This window comes from Bidens hawaiensis, unplaced genomic scaffold (assembly GCF_021521415.1).
Source record: "Bidens hawaiensis isolate Kalapana, Puna unplaced genomic scaffold, B.hawaiensis_p1.1 tig00012418_1, whole genome shotgun sequence".
In the NCBI taxonomy this organism is placed as follows: domain Eukaryota; kingdom Viridiplantae; phylum Streptophyta; class Magnoliopsida; order Asterales; family Asteraceae; genus Bidens; species Bidens hawaiensis.
Genome location: NW_027492014.1, coordinates 253,945 through 274,340, shown reverse-complemented (window position 1 = coordinate 274,340; position 20,396 = coordinate 253,945).

Here is a 20,396-nt window from a genome sequence, read left to right as displayed (position 1 = left end):
GAAATCCCATAGTTTTGTGTTGTATATATTTCCCTTTTGGTGATCTTTCCTACACTTTTGCGGTTATCAAACTTAACAAAAACTGGATGAATCAGAATTCAGTTTTCAGTTTCGGGGCGCTTGGGTTTAATTCAACTTTGGCTTTCGGGTATGAGTGATCCCAAATCAAAGAAAGCCGTGTAAGGATAATCTTAATTACTGCCTGGCTCATCATCAGGATCATTGTGACACTGACAAACACGCTTTACATAATTAACGTATCTTTCGTCAAAGCATTCTTTACACAATCGGTATGACAAAGTCTTTCCTTTGCACACTACTGTAAAGCATTGCTCACAGCTAGAGGTGTTCAAAAAAACCGGTTACGGAACCGGTTTGGGCGGTTAACCGGAAAACCGGTTTTTTAAAAACCGGTTTTTTTAAAAACCGGTTTGACCGGTTTACGTAACCGGTTTACGTATCGGTTATACTTTTTGGAGCCAAAACCGGTTTTATAACCGGTTATAAAAAAAACCGGTTTTTTGTAATAACCGGTTAATAAAAAACCGGTTAACCGGTTTTTAAAATAACCGGTTTATAGCCGTTATAAAAAAACCGGTTAACCGGTTTTTTAATAACCGGTTAACCGGTTAAACCGGTTTTCGAACGTTACCAAACGGCTTTATAGCCGTTTTTTTTTTTTTTGCCCGTTTTTTTAGCCGTTTTTTTGGTTTTTTTACCCCCACAAACATCTATATATAGTTTAGGTTGGGTATTGGTTAGATCACACTTGATTATACAACTCCAAAAGCTCTAAACGTTTATTTCATACGCGATTATAACTCCAAACGCTCTTCTTTCGTAGTCGTTTATTTCATACTCGTGTATACCACTCTTAATTCGTAGTCGATTATCATGGCCTCCCAAAGTGCTGCTTCATCGGTCAACATGGGTGCCTCGAACACGGGAGAAACCGTCGTTCGGGTCATCCCCACGAAACGAAACCAAGATATTTGGCAACATTTCGACCTATGCGAAATGTCTAACGGAACCCAAAAAGCTAGATGCAAACATTGTTTGAAGTTTTATAACAAAGAAGCAAACTCCAGTTTAAGAGCTCATGTAGAAAGGCCCTCTTGCAAGGTCTTGAAGGACGAATCCGGAAGTAGTTCGCAGCCGGAGATGACGAATCAAGGAACGGTGTTTACGTACGACCTTGAAGCGGTACGTCAACAGTTTGGCAACTTTGTGATTCAACAATCACTTCCTTTCAACCACTTCGACAACCCTCAATTCACGGAGATGATGCAAAAGTATGTTCAACCACGCTACCAACACGTAAGTCGTTCGACCCTTAGAAGAGATATGCTTAAAGCATGGAAAAACGCTAAATCCGAACTAATTTCATACTTTTCAAACTTACAAACTGGTGTGAACTTAACAACGGATGTGTGGTCGGTACCTAATGGTTCGCCCGACTCATACATTTGTGTGACGGCTCATTGGGTTGACCCCCGGTCGTGGCAAATGATGAAACGAACCGTTGCGTTTCAATTGTTTGATTACCCGCACACGGGTAGAAATATTTTTAAACTCTTGGATAAAGTCATTCGACAATACAAGATTGAAGATAAAATCTTTTCAATATCGTTTGATAACGCGTCCAACAATACGGCCGCGGTTGGCCATTTAAAATTAAAGTATAAACCTATTTGTGATGGAGCGTTTTTTCATAGCCGATGCATTGCACATATTATCAACTTGGCCGTGCAAGATGGGTTAAACGTGATCGAAACGCAAAGAAACAATTTTAAAAGAATGTTACGAGATGTTTTTAGCAACAATAAAACATTTTCAAGATACAAAAAATTTTGTGATGAAGCTAATTGTCAATGGTTGGGGCCCAATTGGGATTGTCCAACAAGATGGAACTCGACTTGTGATATGTTTGAGAAAGCCATCCAACAAAAAGAATCACTAGTTGCGTTTCATCAAATAATGTCAAGTAGGGGTAAATGTGCACCGTACGATCCTAGAAACTGGTTATTGATTGAGATCGTTACGGAGGTTCTTCAAATTTTTAAATCTTGCACAACTAGTTTATCCGGGGTTTACTATCCAACAAGCCCCATTGCTTTACCAAAAATTGCTGTCATGTGCACAAAGTTGACTGAAATTCATTGTAGGGGTGCACCTTATTTTGATATGGGTGCAAAAATGAAAGAAAAATTTATAAAATATTTTCAACAACTACCCGCTGTTTTGACCTGTGCGGCTGCGTTAAACCCTTGCATCAATGTTGGTGGTGTTGAAGCTTTAATAGAAAAAATTTGTGATGAGCTAGGGTTAAACGACGATCAAAACCCCTATTATAGCCAAACTTTAAAGAATGATTTCAACACCACATTGGCAAACATGTATGATGTTTACCTTACAAAACACGGGTCGTCTTCCCAAATTCATGACTCGTTAAGAGCTGTTGCCCAATCCCAATCCCAAACCGACCTTGAAATGGGGATGTACTACATGATTTGGGAAGACGCCGGTAAACGTCAAAGGGTAAACACCCCAAGCAGTGAACTTGGAAGGTATGGTGGTACCAACTTTGTGAAACACATGACTCCGGATGAATTTAGAAGTCTTGATTTGCTGGCTTGGTGGAGAGGTAAGGAGGATGAGTTTCCGATCCTCGCCGCCATGGCCAAAGATTTACTAACGGTCCAAGCTTCCACGGTAGCTTCGGAGTCTGCTTTTTCTGTTTCTGGCAGGGTTATATCGATTAGGAGGACTCGACTCACTCCAGCAGCTGTAGAGATGTCGATTTGCTACAAGGATTACTTGGACTCTTTAGACAGGGCACAACATCAACGCTCACTCGAGGGGGAAATGGACTATGAGGCGGCCTTGTATGAAGACGAGGTCAATCAAGGACACATTCAACCAATGACCGATGAAGAAGCCGCGTACGACGATTACCTAAGGAATAGCTCGGGATCGGGTAGCGAAGAAAATGAGTAACAAACATCAACTTGTTAATGTAATCGTGTCTAAGCATTCTTTAATGTTTGTATTTTTGAGTTACGAATATGCGATAACGATTTAATGTTTGTATTTTTAATGTAAAAGCTATAAATGAAAGTTATGTGTTTTTAATCTTCCAAGCAAAGAATGCTAACAACGAAACCCTAAACCCTAAACCCTAAAAAAAAAAAAAAAAAAAAAAAAAAAAAAAAAAAACCGGTTAACCGGTTAGACCGGTTATTAAAAACCGGTTATAAAAAACCGGTTTAATAACCGGTTCTAACCGGTTTTTAAACCGGTCCAAACCGGTTTGGCCGGTTTGAGTTTTCAGCAATAAAAACCGGTTAATAACCGGTCCGGTTATTAACCGAACCGGTTTTTTTCTGGATAAAAAAAACCGGTCCGGTTAATAACCGAACCGGTTTTTTCAAAAAAACCGATTTGTGCACCTCTACTCACAGCACTTCAAAGGTTTGTGCCTTTGTGGTGTGAAAAAGTACATTAGTCATTGACTCATTGTAGTTATTGGTTCTTCAGGTACAAATTTATTAATTTGACTTTGTCGCGCTTTATGTATAAAGTGTAAAACAGAATAAAATGGGAGCTTGCAATGTTATTTTACTAAATTGACAACATGTGAAAATTAATTGGGTTGCGTTGTGTCAATGAAAAGCTATTATTGGGATGTTGATATATCTAAGAATAGGCCTGAAGTAAATATTTTGATGGTGGTGGGAAAAGCCAAGAAGGTCAACGAAAGTCAATTGTTTACAAATTGTGTGATCTATATGAAGTCAAAGAATGATGGATCTGTTGATACTTGGAATTGGCTGTCTTAAAACTGGTGGATTTGGGATCAATAGGTGTATAATATGAAATTATGGCGTAATTTGGATGAGAAATGGATGCACCTAATTGTATAAATTATATGTGGGATTGTATTCTAGACTGGGCTAAGTTTGGGCCCAATCTGGGAAATATGTTTGTGTTGAATTTTTATATGGGTTGTATTATGTAGAGGCGCACAATCGGGTTTTTTTAATACCCGGTTCTAGGTATGGAACCGGGTTCGTGTATGATCAAGTATTAGAAAATAGTGTGTTGGTCATACCCGGGTGGGGTTCATGTCTAGACATTGTCTTTAAAAGCTATACAGTATGCACCGGGTTTGGGTCGGGTATAGAAGCGCGTATTCTAAAAACTATTTCCTGGTATTGAAAAAACCTTATTTTCAGGTTTTTTTTTGGTGTTGGGGGGGGGGGGGGGGTATTTCCAGGTATAAATTGGGTTTCTTAGGGGCTTCACTTTTTTGGGTGTAGATCATGTATTTGAAAAACCTGGTTTCGGGCACGGGTTTTTGCACTGAAACGCATACCCCATCCGTACCCTATTGATCGGGTACAGGTTCGGTTCATAGAAACCCTGTTCCGAGATTTTCTTTGGGGTCCGGTTTCAGGTTCTTTTGTGCACCTCTGGTATCATGTATGTGGTTAAAATGCAATTTAGTAGGCATCACCATTACACCTTGTATGGGTTCAAGATAAGTCTTATTGGGCCTGGTTTGTATGGTTTGTCCGCAGGATTTATGTAGGCTAATTATCAACAATCATGTATTCGATTATTGTTTCTATTAATATTATTTACTGGGGTATCGTCACCTTTACCTAAAAAGTGCCTTATAGCGTTGCTACAACTCTTAACTCAACGCTTGCCATCCCTTTACATGTTATGTGTCCGTGTTGCCTTCTAACTTCACGCCCCTTTAGAAAACTCATTTGCGCGTATCATTCTTTGATTTCTAGATGTATTGAGTATTCGATTGTCATTAGTTATTTGAGAGAATATAAAGATAGTAGAATTGATGAGTAAAATGAAATTGAAAGGTTTATATAATTTAATTATTTAAAAATTTTAAATAGATTTTTCATGAGAGTCGTTGTCGATATACATGGGTTGGTATCTTTTTTTTAGAGTAACTCGAGATTAAATTATTAACTCTTAACTTCTTTTTAGGGTCGGTCGGGATTAAATCACATATACACTAAAAAACAAAATTCATAAATGATATATTTGGGCCCTCACTCAAATTCAAAATAAATGACCATGTGAAGGATATCGGCCCACATAAGAGCCCACACAACACTATAATTTGATAACCTAAGCTATTACATTACCATTTAGATTTAAATGTAGCAAAGTAAGTGTCACGAATACTGAAAGTCATATCATTAATCCTCAAATCACTAACGCTTACTCAAGATTTGTACAAGGACAAACAAATACAGTGTAGACCCAGTAACGGACCCAGGAATTTTATCCAACGGGGTCCCAAATTTTGGTGTTTGGATTTTTCGGGTCGGGTCGAGACAAGGAATATAATAAAAAAGCAATATCATAATAAACAGAAATTTGATCATTACCGTTACAAAATCAATCAATTAGCTCTAACATTCAAGTTTTTAACAAAACTAAGTCATAGTTTGATAATACAACATAAATTACCATTACAAAATCAATCAATTAGTCATAAAATTACCTTTTGTGGCTTGTATGAGACAAAGTCGGACACTAGGATAAGAGGGCCGGAGGTTAGAGAAGGCATAGTCCGGTGACGTAGAGGAGGATGGTGAGCCGTAAATTTTTGTTGTTTCATTGAGTTTAAAGCCCTAATAAACTTATATCTAGTAGGAATTTAACAAACAATACAAACACGGTTGTTCCAAGTGCTATTCCATATAAATATAGGAATTTAAAAAGAAAAAAACATGGTCTACAAGACTTGGAACACATGACCATCTACTTAGAAAACAGGGAAGTTACCACTCCACCACATACAAACTTGTAATATGAGGTCCAACTACAAACTATATGGGGTCCTTTAAAAATTTAATATACCGTCTCTAAAAAATTTTTAAAAAATATTGATGTCCCGGGATCCCGATCTCGTCTATGTGGGTCCGCCCTATGTAGAACAACACAGATCATCAAACTTTGATCAACACAATGACTTTTTACAAATACTGAGAGTCACGAAACTAGATAGGAACCAAGCCAGATGAAAACGAAGATCAATGGTGACCAGGGGTTGCTCGTGGGACAGCGAAATCAAGTTAGGACTTTAGGCCCACACTTAATTAAGGCCTCAAAGTCTAAAAAACTTTATATACAGATATATTATAATATTATAATGAGTAAAATAAACTTAAAGTAATGTACTAGTGTGGTAGTTGGCTTGGTTTTTACTAAATTATTGGTTATGGTTATGAGTTCGATACTTGTAATGAGCAATTTATTTTAACAATTGTGATGAAATATCCACAAAATCTTGTTTCAATTTATGCCTCCGCATTCGTTGAGCCGGCCCTAACAGTGACTCAATGAAACAAGAACCAATATGAGAGATGATAAGGTATGAGACGATTATTGCATGTGTAACCTGCACCTCTCATCTCCTTTTCTTTTATTTCACAAGATCACAAAACCAAGCCCACAAAAATAGTCTGAGTCCAGCCCACCAGCCTCCAAGCATATCACCGTCTCTAGCAACCATCGACCCAATCCAATATACAAAACAAGCACGAACACGATTGTCTTAGAAATAATATTATTACTAACAAACAAATTGGATACCAACAATTAGAACAACTAATGGAATTAATATTTTTAATATTATTGGCTAATGAATTGAAATAACTAAGATAAACCAAATTTGATATCGATGCTGGGCTTGATAACCTAGTACCTATTATTAATTCATCTTCCACTTCTGGTAAATTCAAAGATAATCATGCTCACACTCGGCTTAGGAAGAAATTAGAAAAATTAGACACCCTCTACATTGATGCCACAAATTCTATCCCTAAAATCCATATTTTACATACTTTAATTGCGCCTTCTATTATATTTGAATATTTTCTAGAATGTTTCTGTCTATTTGTACAGAATGGTAAAGAGGCCGTCTATGATCATCGATCATAGAAATGAAATAAAGATAGATTTTAATCCTTACCAACTCGATCTTGTCGCCCCTGGCAACAAACATGCATGAACCATTTCACGAAGTATGTGTCCGGATAGTCCAAAGTCTCGGTAGTTAGCTCTTGGCCTTCCAGTTGAAAAACAACGTCGATGAAGCCGTGTAGGTGCACTATTCCGCGGCGGGGGATGAGTGGGTAAAAGGATGTGGTTTTAATGTTTGATATGGTGTGGTTTATTTATTTATATATATCGAACACGAGTACTTTGTGTTCTTTTACGCTTGTAGTTGAAAGGAGCTTAAACGAGCTAGAAGCATGAAGGTTAAGTGAGAACTTGAGAAGCTGGAAGCACATGGAGTACTGGAAAGTTAATCAACAGTAAAAATGAAAAATAACAAGAATTGGGTTAGGGCGTAGCCTACGACCCTACGACGTAGTGTACGTGGGTATACTTTTAAGATAATTGAGGCGAAGCGTAATGCTACGCCCTTATGGCATAGCCTTACGTGCTGTTTTTTTTCCAACATAAGCGTAAATGGGTTTTGGAAGAGAGGGCTTAAAGCTACACCCTCTCAACATAGCTTACGCCGAGTCTTTTAATTTAATAGGACGCTCGATTTTTCTTAGAGAATATAAAAGGTTAAAACCCTAAATCAACAAGAACTTTATTGATGGCAATTCCAGAGCTTTTCCACCATCTCCAACACATTCTAATCAAGCAATCATCCATGGTGAATAAATCCAACATCAGGTTTATCATTTCCATCATGTTTCTAGGCTAAAACAAATTTGTAATCACCTCTGAGTGTAGGATTCATGTGAGAAACTTTTTATTTCAGTGTTGTTCGGAATTTAGGAATTAAGTTTTTATGTAATCCTTTGAGCACGTGAACTTAACTTGTGTTTTGGAAGTTAGATAGTCTGGTTGTTACACCCAACATTAATTAGAGGACTAGACGTGTCCAATATTTGGTACCAGTTTTATAAATATATCATAGTTGTGTTCTTTTAGCGGAAGCCTTTTAATAAAACATTCTTTTTATATAAGATTGGGATTTAAGTACCCGTTGATATTACAAAACATGTTTGTAAAAATATAATTTACATTTATTCTACTTTCAAATATTTGAGTCATCAGATAACATCTAATGATTATATCTCCAATCTTCTATCATATCTTTCTTTTCTAATATAATCTTACTTTCAGTTATTGAAAATACGTCATCGATAATCGTTGACTGACTCTAAAGCATTTTCAAACTATTCGTTAAAACACAATTAAAGTTTTATGTACAGCTAAGTGGGACATCTGCTCTTCCCTTGGGTGTATCGTTAATATACACACACAAGTCAACAGTATCTCCGGGAGCCGTGCCCGTTGGAGATATGGTTTGAGACTGACCCATGCCTGCTACTTGTCAATTATGAATGGATCCAGACACATGTGTATTTAGCTTGAGTGTTTTATTCTATCTTGTGTTATAACGTTTTATAAACATTTTCAGACTTTTAAGATAAACAATATGTTTGTCTTTTTAGCTTTAGACAAACAACATTTCTGTCATTTCAGAGCAAATTAATTTGTTTAACAGTTAAACGTATTCACATGTCTGCTTAGTTGTTGTATTTGTTTAAAGGTTATTATAAAGGGTTAACATATTCACGTTTGTAAATGTTTTCTGACTCTACCGAGACAAGTAACCGGTTTGTCCCATAGGAGTAAATATGTTTAATAAAGGTTTACGTATTCGCGTTTTATAAAAAGCCTGATTGCATGGGCGTTTGTTAATGTTTTCTGAGACAAATAACGGTTTATCCCATAGGAGTAAATCTGTTTTATAAAAGTTTACATATTCATTTCTTGGTTATGTTTTGGTTTTTCCATTGACCTATTATTAATAGGTATGTAAAAATATCTATATCTTCTGTTGATCTAGCTGTAGAGTGTCGTTGGTTTGGTTTTATAGTTCAAACCTTTTAATAAAATATTCGTTTGCTTTATAATTTAAAACTATTTTTCTAAAAATATTCTGTTTTTCAGCTTTAAGAAGCGTTATCAATATATTATGTTTCTTTTCTGAAAGGATGTTTCGCCATATGAAGAAACATTTTCTAGTCAAAACCTTTGATTAAAGAAATATTGTACTGTTTAAATTCACATATAGAGTCTTCGTTAAGTACGTTTCAATGAACAGGACTAGGTTATTAGTTAATTACTAAATATAATGCCCGTAGTGATTACTCCTTTATTATTAATGTGTTTATAATCAAATCACTTTTAAACAGTTTGACATCGTTTGTTCGCATTTAGTCAATTATTAGTAAAAAATGAATCTTATTAGCACTTTTCATTAATTCCCTATGAAGCCGCTTAATTAACCTTACTAGCATGGTTGCTAAAAACTGGTTTTTATAAATATTTTTGATTGACCTTTAACATCAATCATTTTCTATTTAACTTGCTGATCCTATACAAATACGCATGATCACATATGTTTGATTATTAAAAGATATCTATGTGTTTTATTTTTATATGTTTCAATTATCTATATTTTATTTTAGTTTTCACATACAATTTCACAAAGGGCTAGTGGTGTTACTTTTATTGCATGTTTGTCTTCTATTTTGGTATATATATATATATATATAGATGGGATCAAGTGAAACTCCTCTTAAAGAAAAAAATTTAAAAACTCTTAAAACATTATTTTTAACTTTTTTTTAAAAATATCTGTAATTTCTTTTTATTCTATTATTCTTATATGTTGATATTGTTAAAAAAAAAACCCTTGTCGGTAACCCCGTCGGTGTAGTGCATATGAGCAACAGTGTGTATTGTATATATGCAAGAGTATTGTATTGTATAAAATACAACACTATTGCATATATTTGATATGCATTATTGTATATGCAATATAAGACTAATGCACACATCGAATACACACTAGTACGTATGTTTAATACAACCTAATGCACATATGCACTACATCATCTTTTTTTTTATTATTTTTTTTCATATAATACAACACGACTACACATATACAATACACACTATTATATATATGCAATTAAACACTATTGAACCTATAAAATACACATTATTGCACATGTGTAATACAACAGTATTACACAGTATCATATGTGCACCACAGATTTTTATTTTTTAAAATTTTTTTTAGGATGAAACAAAATATAAGAATGATGGAAGAAACAACAATTTGAAAATATTTTTTTATTTTTAATTAAAAATAGTTATTTAGGAGTTTTCTCTTGATCATTCCCCTATATTTCGAATGAATTATCACTAAACTCTCTCAACTAAATCCACAAACTCTCTTATATTTTACAAAATTGTCTTTAATTAATTTCAAGCATAGTTCAAGCAAGACAAATAAATGTGACATGAACTCATGATTTCAACTTGTTGGCACTTATTCCATGACAAAAGACTTGCATCTCAAGCAAATATGAGTTGTAAGAGAGAGAGGAAAAATCATGATTTCTATGTCATTGCTCACATTATTCATACCCCTCGTGAAAGTTATGATATTATATGAATACTAAAAAACATGTTTGGGATAAGGATCCAAAGTGAAATGCATACATGTCATGTTTCTATAGGAATGTAAACACAAGGATTTCACATGTGAAATAGAGATCACATGAGTCACACTAAACATAATGAATATATATTAAAAGTACCTAATTATTATTATTATTATTATTATTATTATTATTATTATATAAAATATAAAATGAAATTTGGTGCCGCAACGTGTCTATTAATCTACATGTCGGCAGCAAATTGACGATTCAGTTTTATATTTTTAAAAACCTTTTTTATCCGAAACACTTTAATTTTTACGATTTTGTACTGAAACCGTAGATTATAGATGCTTTTTACGATATTCTGCTGCTATTTTTTTGTTTCAAGTTTGTTATATTTTGGCGCGGATGGATTTTTTATGCTTTACTTTCGGTGTCATAACCCGATACCAACAAAATTCGTGTAAGTTCACCACAGCAATGTGCGGTTTTCATTAACGATTTACTGCCGACATCATCGATTCTGGCCCAATCCACGTTAGTTCACGGTTATAACGCACAATTTTTTTTGCCTGGCTGAATTTGTGCCAATTCGTAGCCGCAACACATTGTTCCTCAAGGTTTTATTAAATATATTAATTTTTGTACTTGCGTGTGACAAGTTTAATTTTGCTTTACTTTTGATACTGTAACCCGATATTGACTGAATTCACATCAGTTCGTCACCGCAACGCGTGGTTTTTGTTATGTTAGGTTTGTTGTATTTGGGCGTTAACGGACTTATTTTTTGGCTTATTTTCGGTAACGCTACACCGACTAAATTCAGGTTGACTCATAGCCTCACTGTGCGAGTTGATAAATTATACGAGTGCCAATAGCATCAGCCTACACAGTACACACCAACTATATCTAACTGGTTTTAAGTTAATATTATAACAATTATACATTGAAAAATAGATTTAACGTAAATAATACATTAAATAGGTCTTTTTCCCTACGATGTAGATCCCTTAAGAGTATTCCCATATATTTTCCTATCTGTAAATAAAAAATTACATTAAAAATCACTACATTTTCTCTCTTCCTTTCAATTAAATAATACTTCTTTATACATTTCCCATCACCTTTTCTCTCTCTTTTCACTCACAATCATTTTCAAAATATGTTAAATATTTTATAGGGTGATATAGAAACCTTTCAAATATATAGAAAAAATAACTACATTTTCTCTCTCCTCCAATTACAACACCATAAACCATATGACACCCCGCACTTTCACATTAACTCCATCAACATAAACTCTGTTATCTTACACGTTATGCATAACATTTACACGAGTCAGTAACAAGTCACACACATGAGTTCGTCTTTACACGTTGGTGATTAATGTCGAACTGTCTACATTAATAACTTGTATGATTTAATTATTGCACGATATGTGATTATGTGTTACATGATTTTCCATATTATAATTGGTTATTATAGTTCTAATTAAAAAAAAAAAGTGAAACACGCCGCGCAGCTCTTAGCGTTTAGCCACGGTCTTCGTGTGGCTCGGGGGACGACCAGATTCGAGAAAAATTGTTTAAAACCTAATTTTCAAACCCTAATCACTCAATAACTCTTTCTAGACATCTTTGGACAAAAAACTTGAGTTCTTTGGTAGTTTTTGGAGCTTATGGGTGATTAGGAAGATTAGAGTTCGTCAACATCATCCAAAAAACTTGAGTTCTTAGGTAGTTTTTGAAGCTTATGGGTGATTAGGAAGATTAGAGTTCATCAACATCATTGTTTGATCATTAATTGTATCAATTAACGAGTCAAGTGTATTTAGTTGGGTTGAGAAAACTATATTACACGCATCACCTAGTGAGTTCATTCTATTCTTATTTGTTTTCGGAATAGAAAACACAAAAAATTTTCCTATTTGTTTTCGGGATACTATTCTTATTTGTTTTCCGCTATCACGACATCGAAATGCTCCAAATTGTAATCATTTCGACCATCTCATCAACCCCTGCCACGAAATTTTACATACTCAACTCCACGCATTTATTCCCACGACCTGTTACCCAACCATATGCTCGTGCTTTGAGTCTGCTACCACTGTGATGACCCGAGCACACTCGTCATACTCAGAAAGGCCTAACTTGTTTCCGCCATGCAATACCTTACCCCACATTCCTTGTCAATTTAAAGTTTATTGTTTTCTAGCGTCAATACCTAGTCTCTTCAAACACATCAACTATGCTTAAATTTATAAATAAATAAAATTTTAATGCATGCTTTTCCATGTTTATTTCTTTTATAAACACCTATTACTTGAAAACCCCAAATCTTGATTATTTTAATTAGTCAATTAATAATTATATATATTCATATATTCACAAGATATTTTGTTATACGAAGTATAATCAAGTTATTTTTTTTTTCTAAAATAAATCTCATTTTAATCAAATAGGTCATTACCAATATTTATTATTATTATTATTACCATTATTTTTATTACCATTATTGTTATTATTATTATAATTATTATTCCAAAAAAAAAACCTTAAGTAAAATCTTTTTACTTCAAACAAGTCCTAAGCCTGTAAGCCTATTTTACTATCACTATAAAAGTTTTGTCTTTAATGAGCATTTTACTTAATGATACTCAATAACATTTCATAGGGCGCCGCCCAATGGCAAATCTTTTACACTTAAAGTTTTATAAAGTTTTGCAAACTTTTGCGCTAGCTAAAGACTTCTTTGCAAAATAATATTATTTTACTTTGAGCATCACGCTTTGCAATCAATTTTTTTACAAACTTAAACGAATATCAACAATCATTTCTTTCCCTCATTTTTCAACCCCAACGAGTTTTGACTAAGAAATCATGACCCCGCTTTTATAATAACTATCATATCATAATCCATATTTGAGAAGACGAGCATCGCAAGCTAACTTTGGTTTCCTTTTCTTTCTTTCTTCTTCACACACACACACACACATATATATATATATATATTGTTATATATATATTATTCTGTTCGGATATTATCTAAATAATTTTATCGATTTCTTTCGAAGATTGTTTACAAAGTTCATATTGAGTTTAGTGATTCTTTGATTAGCGAACTATTTACATTCATAGTTGCATTTTGAATCAGTTTACATTGTTATTCTCGTGATCTATAACCGATTTCCCATAAACGTAATCGTTTAGTGGAAATTGAGACCATGTACATGTTGAGTTTATTATTTTTACATGAATTGTTTTGGTTATCTTGTTGGTTCTATTTACGCTCAATGTTTTATTGGAATCATGCCATTAATTCTTGATATCAATGTTATATTAATTTGAGACCAATGTCTTATTTTGATCTCGAAGTTTCGATTATTTTTTAGACTAATGTTTTATTTTAATTTCGAAGTTGCAATCATTTATTTTGTTATTCTTAACCTCAATGTTACCTTTATTCACATTGATATTCTATTGGAAATTTTCATTGGTTTAGCGAGTCATTATTGACTCCAAGGAAACTTACTCTATTCTGTTATTAAAGTTTCGTTTATCTATCTTATTTTCGGACCCAATGCTTTACTGACTTTCGTGTTTGTATTTGTTGGCTTAATGCCACATGTATTACTTGGTTTTTCTTGACTCCAATGTTTTGTTTATTTATATTGATGTTCACGACCTTAAAGTTGTCACTTATTACTCTAGTTATTTTAAGTTACTTCAGAATTTTGCTTAGTTCGTTTAAATCTTAATTACATCGTTTAAACTTCAACGGTTTCTCTTATTTATGTTGACCAAATATTTTCACTCAAGGATTTTGTTATATATTTTGTTAATTTTGATTCGTATAGTTCATCATTCTTGATTTCCGAAGTTTTCACATAAGAACTTATTGTATTTATTATATATATTTTAAACCCACAAAATGGGACAAATTATGTGGACCATTTGATGATAAAAGTAATTATGGGTCGACACATAATTATCCAAGTCCTCGCATGGAAGACATAATAAGTCTGGTTGTGTGCAATAATTCGAAATCTGGAATGATTTTGAAAGATGGGACAGATTCGTATGATAAGGGCATGGTGGATACGCCGCTGGTACATCCTATATATAAGTGTCCTTACTATATTCCTATTTGTGGCGTCTTTGGGCCATTCAAAGATCGACGTTATTGTTTTTTTTAATTAGGTATTTGTAAAATTGTTAAAACTTTAAACAACTCCTTGTATTAATTGTTTTCTTTTAAAATTTTATTTTTATTTTAATTTCGGGACGAAATTTCTAAAAGTTGTGAATCCTTTAACATTCGTTACTTTTCAAACCCGAAAACACGACCCATTTTGAATTTTCGGTTTTTGTTTATATATATATATATATATATATATATGTATATAGTATTAATATCTCAAGTTTCGTTTAATGTATTTTATATTCGTTGATTTTACTGAATTCGTTGAACCGACCTATTTCGCCATTTCATTATATACATGGTTAACGTTCATCGTTAATATAATATACACGTGGATTTACGTTTACCGTTCATTTGTTTCTTGTTCATGTTGTTCAAATAACGAATCTACGGGATGTAAAGTTTCTATTTAAATGAGTCGCGATAATACGTTAAATGCGCAAATTATAACTTCTCATTACGTTTAGTAACGCATCTCAAAGTTCGGGATCCAATTCGCAAATTATATTTAAATTTTGATCTTAAAACATTCCAAAGTCCAAGGTTCATTTGGTACTTTATATTTAAATTCTGATTTTATATAACTCCAAAGATCATGGGTTTAAAGTGTAAATAATATAAAATATATATATATATATATATATATATATATATATATATGTTCTAAAAAACAGCCGTCACATCCATTAGCCTCGTCTTTCCGGCCGGTGTTTCCGGCGAAGCCACAAACTCTCTGACAAGCCCGTAATCACCATAAAACACGAAATAAAATTCAATTAAATTGTGTAACAGCCTTATACTATAATGGAGAAACATTAATCATCGTCCATAACGAGTTTTAACACCATAATATACGCACATTAATTTCTGGAACCGCCGGAATTTATGAAAAATTACAATAACTAACATTAAACGTTTAACGCTCCGAATAGCACTATAAATAGGCCTCAAAACATGATCTAAACTCATTACAAACTTCAAATTAAACACACATCTCTCTATTTTCTCTTAATCAATCCATCGAGCTCGTTCTCCGGCGATTCGCCGTGATCCCGAAACACTAACAGGTAAGTAATTTTGATTCTAAATTGTTTTCCAATGATTAACAAAACCCCAAACTAATTTATACAAACATGGAATAAATTGTAAATAATGGAACCTAGGGTTTCTATAATGAGGAGGATGATCCTATGTATTAATATATGTATTTTTATTTTGATCTTTTGTCAACAAACTAAACCGTTGCAGTTTGTTAGGGCTGTTGTGTTAAAGTGGAAAGACTCGGGTTCGAAACTTGGGCCAGACTGTTTAATTTTTATTTCTCTTGTCAGTTTTTATTATTATAAACCATATTAAATTAATATAATTATTATTAAATAAAATAAAAATCATTTTTAAATTAAATAAAGTTAGGTATAATTTATATTTTACCATTTTCGTCCAAAAACACGGCTTTTCTTATCTGTTAAAGTTTCTTGAAACCCAACAATATTATATTATTTAAGTTATTTCCATCCCGTTAATATTATATTTTTCGTTAATAAATGTTAGTATGCTAAGCTAATAATATGAGTTAAAATTACGTTAAAACGAATGTTCCATAAATGTTAGAATTCTCATAAATTAATAGTTAATTAGTATTAAAATAATTTAAAACTATTAAAGTAAGCTTTATAATTCGTTAACATGATCATATTTGAGTTAAAACAATCATTAATATCCGTAATTCGCAAATATTACATTCCTCATTATAGTGTTAAATTATTATTCTAATATAGTTAAAATAATATTTAATTAAATTAAAATGTTAAATTTCCGTTAAAATTAAATACAATATTATCCCGCAAAATACATTAAAATAATGCAAAATCCTTTTATATAAATTATTCTTTAACTTATTAATCCCGGTAGCTAGTCCTTGATTTTGTATATTCGTTATTATTTATAGTTTGTGAGATTCAATCGCTTCAGTTTCGTTATCATGCTTTTGGTTTTCATTGCAATGTTTATCTTCAATTTAAAGGTGAGTTTCTCACACCCCCTTTTACTCTTTTATTACTTTTTGAGGGTAGCATATGTATCCTACAAAATTCAAAGTTATTTATAATTTCATTTACAAACTACAATTCATTACATGGACTTGTGTGTTTAGTTGCTTACTTGCGTTGATTTCAAATTCAAGTGGTTGCCTCAAGTATGATCATACGTCCCCCTTTGCACTCAGGACCATTGTTTCAAGTGGAAAATGGCCTTATTATTCAAGTATATTGGTTGTCCCCAACTGGAAAGGACCTTTGTTTATCCTTTACACTCAGTACCATTGATTCGAGTGTAAAGAACCCTTATTTGTGCTTTTCATAAGTTTCATGGAATTGTATGATTTTTTCGTATTATAACAAACTATGTGAACTCACCAACTATTCATATAGTTGACATTATTTTATATATGCTATAGGTACAAGAATTAGAGGATGATACTTGGAGAAGACACCAGACTTAGGTTATTTAAAGAAGTGGACAAAATGTTTAGTTGTATTATATTTCCTGGTATTCTTGTAAACAAACTTGTGTATATGTGTTTAAATCAATTAATGATAATATTATCACTTAATAGTGTCACATGTGTTTTGAGCAATCTGTACGTCACACTCATGCGTTTCCGCTTTAGCCAACAAACTGTGTAAACTCACCACCTATTCATATAGTTGATATTATTTTATACATATGCTACATGTATAAGCATTAGAGGATGATACTTGGAGAAGTCACTAACATAGGTTATTTAAACAAATGAACAAAATGTTTTGTTATATTATATTTCCTGGTATTCTTGTATATAGACTTGCGTATATGATGTTTAAATCAATTAATGATAATATTCTCACCTAATAGTGTCACATGTGTTTTGAGCAATCTGTACGTCACAATCGAGTGTTTCTGCCTTAGCCGGGGTGTTAAATTCAAACCTCGATTAATCATTGTTTGAATAAAATATTTGTACATGTGATCTTTATGTTTGCTTACCAATCCTGTGCTGAGTTTCTTCTTCATGAAGAAACATCTAAGATAGGTTTCTTCTTCAAAAAGAGACATCAATTTTATTATAACCCTTGTATGTAAAATCTAATGTTTCTTAGTCATGAAGAAACATTAGTTTGACTATTTCTCTTGTGTATGAAGCTTTATGTTTCTTAACCGTGAAGAACTATATTTTGAACATATCCTCATGTATGAAAGATTCGGTGTTTCTTAATGGTGAAGAAACAATATTTCAACTATAACCTCTGCATGTGAATATTATATTTCTTAATCATAAATAAATATTATTTTAACCATACCCTTTGTATATGAAAGCTTACGTTTTCTTAATCATAAAGAAACAATATTTTGACTATACCCTTTGCTTATGAAAAGTTATATTATGCTTAAATGTGATTAAGGTTCGGGCTATACCCCGACTATGGTCTAAGCCATATGATATAATAATGAAATGATAACTTAAGCGGAACCCCTACCTTACACAGGTATTTGGAGTTTATACGCCTAAGTTTGTACGAGCAGCACTTCTACTCTCTATCGCGTACCGAGGCTTAAATCATCGGAACCTTAAGGCTTGGCACGTATTATAAGAACCGGCACGCAAAATGAGGCTAAACGTGTGAATGTGATGTGTGATTGGTGTAAGGATGCAGGTGTCGTGGAACTTCCTATTTGTAGCAACTTTTGTGTCCTTTCGAGTAGTGCGAAGGACAAATGAATAAGCCGTTCGCGTCACGTGAACCAACATAAAGTTTACTGAGTTATCTGTGGCAATGCCACGTGGCATACGTGTCCACACGGGTCACGCATGCAAGATTGTTACTTCGTGTAGTGCGAAGAATGAATGGACGAGCTTTTCGCGTAGCGCGAAGACTTTATACTTGATCCGTTCGCGTAGCGCGAAAGAACAATATTCAGATTTTCATTTTCAGCCCTTGTACTTTGATAGCTCATCACATCTCGATCTAACTTCCATCGTTCAAAAATACTAAGGCGGCTCTCAAATAGCTTGTGGCGATGCGAGCATGCGAAGTGCGCCATCAAAGCCCCACATTGCGTACATCGCCCGAGCCCGTGCGCGTGCTCGTTCGCACCCTCTGCTAGGACCACTGGTGCACCTTTGCATATTAAAATATTATTATGGAAACTCTCTTCCTTATATAGAGCTTCCAAGTTTTATAATTTTTCATTGTGAGATGGAAGTTCTCTTTCCTATTTATATCCATGTGAAGTTCTTTCACTTTCTTCCTTCTTTCCATATGGGATGGATTTTCTTATTTTCTTAACATAAGATTTTTTTAATTTTCTTATCTTATTTTTTCCCATAACTTGTCTTGAGAATGTTTTTAATCACTCATCTTTTCAAAGAATACATCTTTAGCCCAAAATTTATATGGATTTTCCGGATGTTATAGTATTTTCACATGCAGTTTAGTTACATTGCATAGACCAGTTTTCTAATCAATATTTAAGCAACATCACTTCAACATCAGCTTTGAGGACTAACCTATGACTTGAAAACCCTTGATTTTGAGGCCATTTTAAATATTTGGAAACTAATATTTTCTTGTAACGTATCGTTTTATGTCCGATAGATACAAGCTGAATAATGGTAATACATTTCATTTCTGAAAATATGGATAGCAAACGTTTGCTAATTTCTTGAACGAACTCATTTTTTGGTGCAAGTATAACTCGTTCACTAAAGAAATCTGTATTTTTGAAATATCAATAATATAAGGATATACAAAGTTAATCCAATTAAGAGTGTGCTGATGTCTAACATGTTTATATCTAAAGTAAAAAGTTGTCTTATTCACCTGAAAAACCAAAACATGTAGTCTATTATTTATATTTTTGCGGATTTTTAAGATGATGAACTTAACATAAATGATGGGTTGATTAAATAGTCAATTAAAAAAAAGAAGTTGTAAATGGCTACTTTTTTAAACCATCCCGTTGACCGAAACTCATTCTAATCATAAATTGTTTTTACCTTAAACCCGCTCGTTTAAATTAACATAAACACCGATAGTACATCATTAATGAATCTATCTTTTAAGAGTTTAAAAGTAAAAAACTTGTAATTTAGAAAATTATCATATATATTTAATAAGTTAATAAAGTTTATTAAAATTTTAATTTTAAATTTATCTTGGTTCTTCATCCAATAATATTATTTCTTATAAAACACTATTATTAAATAAGTAATATAATATATTTAAAACCTTAATTTTTGGAATAATTATTCAAAATCAACGCCAAAATTGGTTACATATAAAAACTTAATATTATTAACTAATACAATATATTTATATAAAACAAAATATTATATTTATGCTTGTATTAATTTTTTTTAATTTAGGAAAGAATTATTAAAAAAAAAACGAAAGATTAAAAATAAAAAAAAAATTTGAAATACAAACTTATTAATAAGAAAGAGAAATGTATTTAATAGGAGAGAGAGAATGGAAAATTTTGTAAGAGTTATCATGGTGATGACTTGCAACACTTGGAAAGTTTTGCTTATTAATTATTGTATATAGTATAGATATAGATATTATTTGGATAGAGAGTTATTATTGTTTGATTAATTATCTTAATTGAAGAGAAAATATAACTAATTTTACTTTT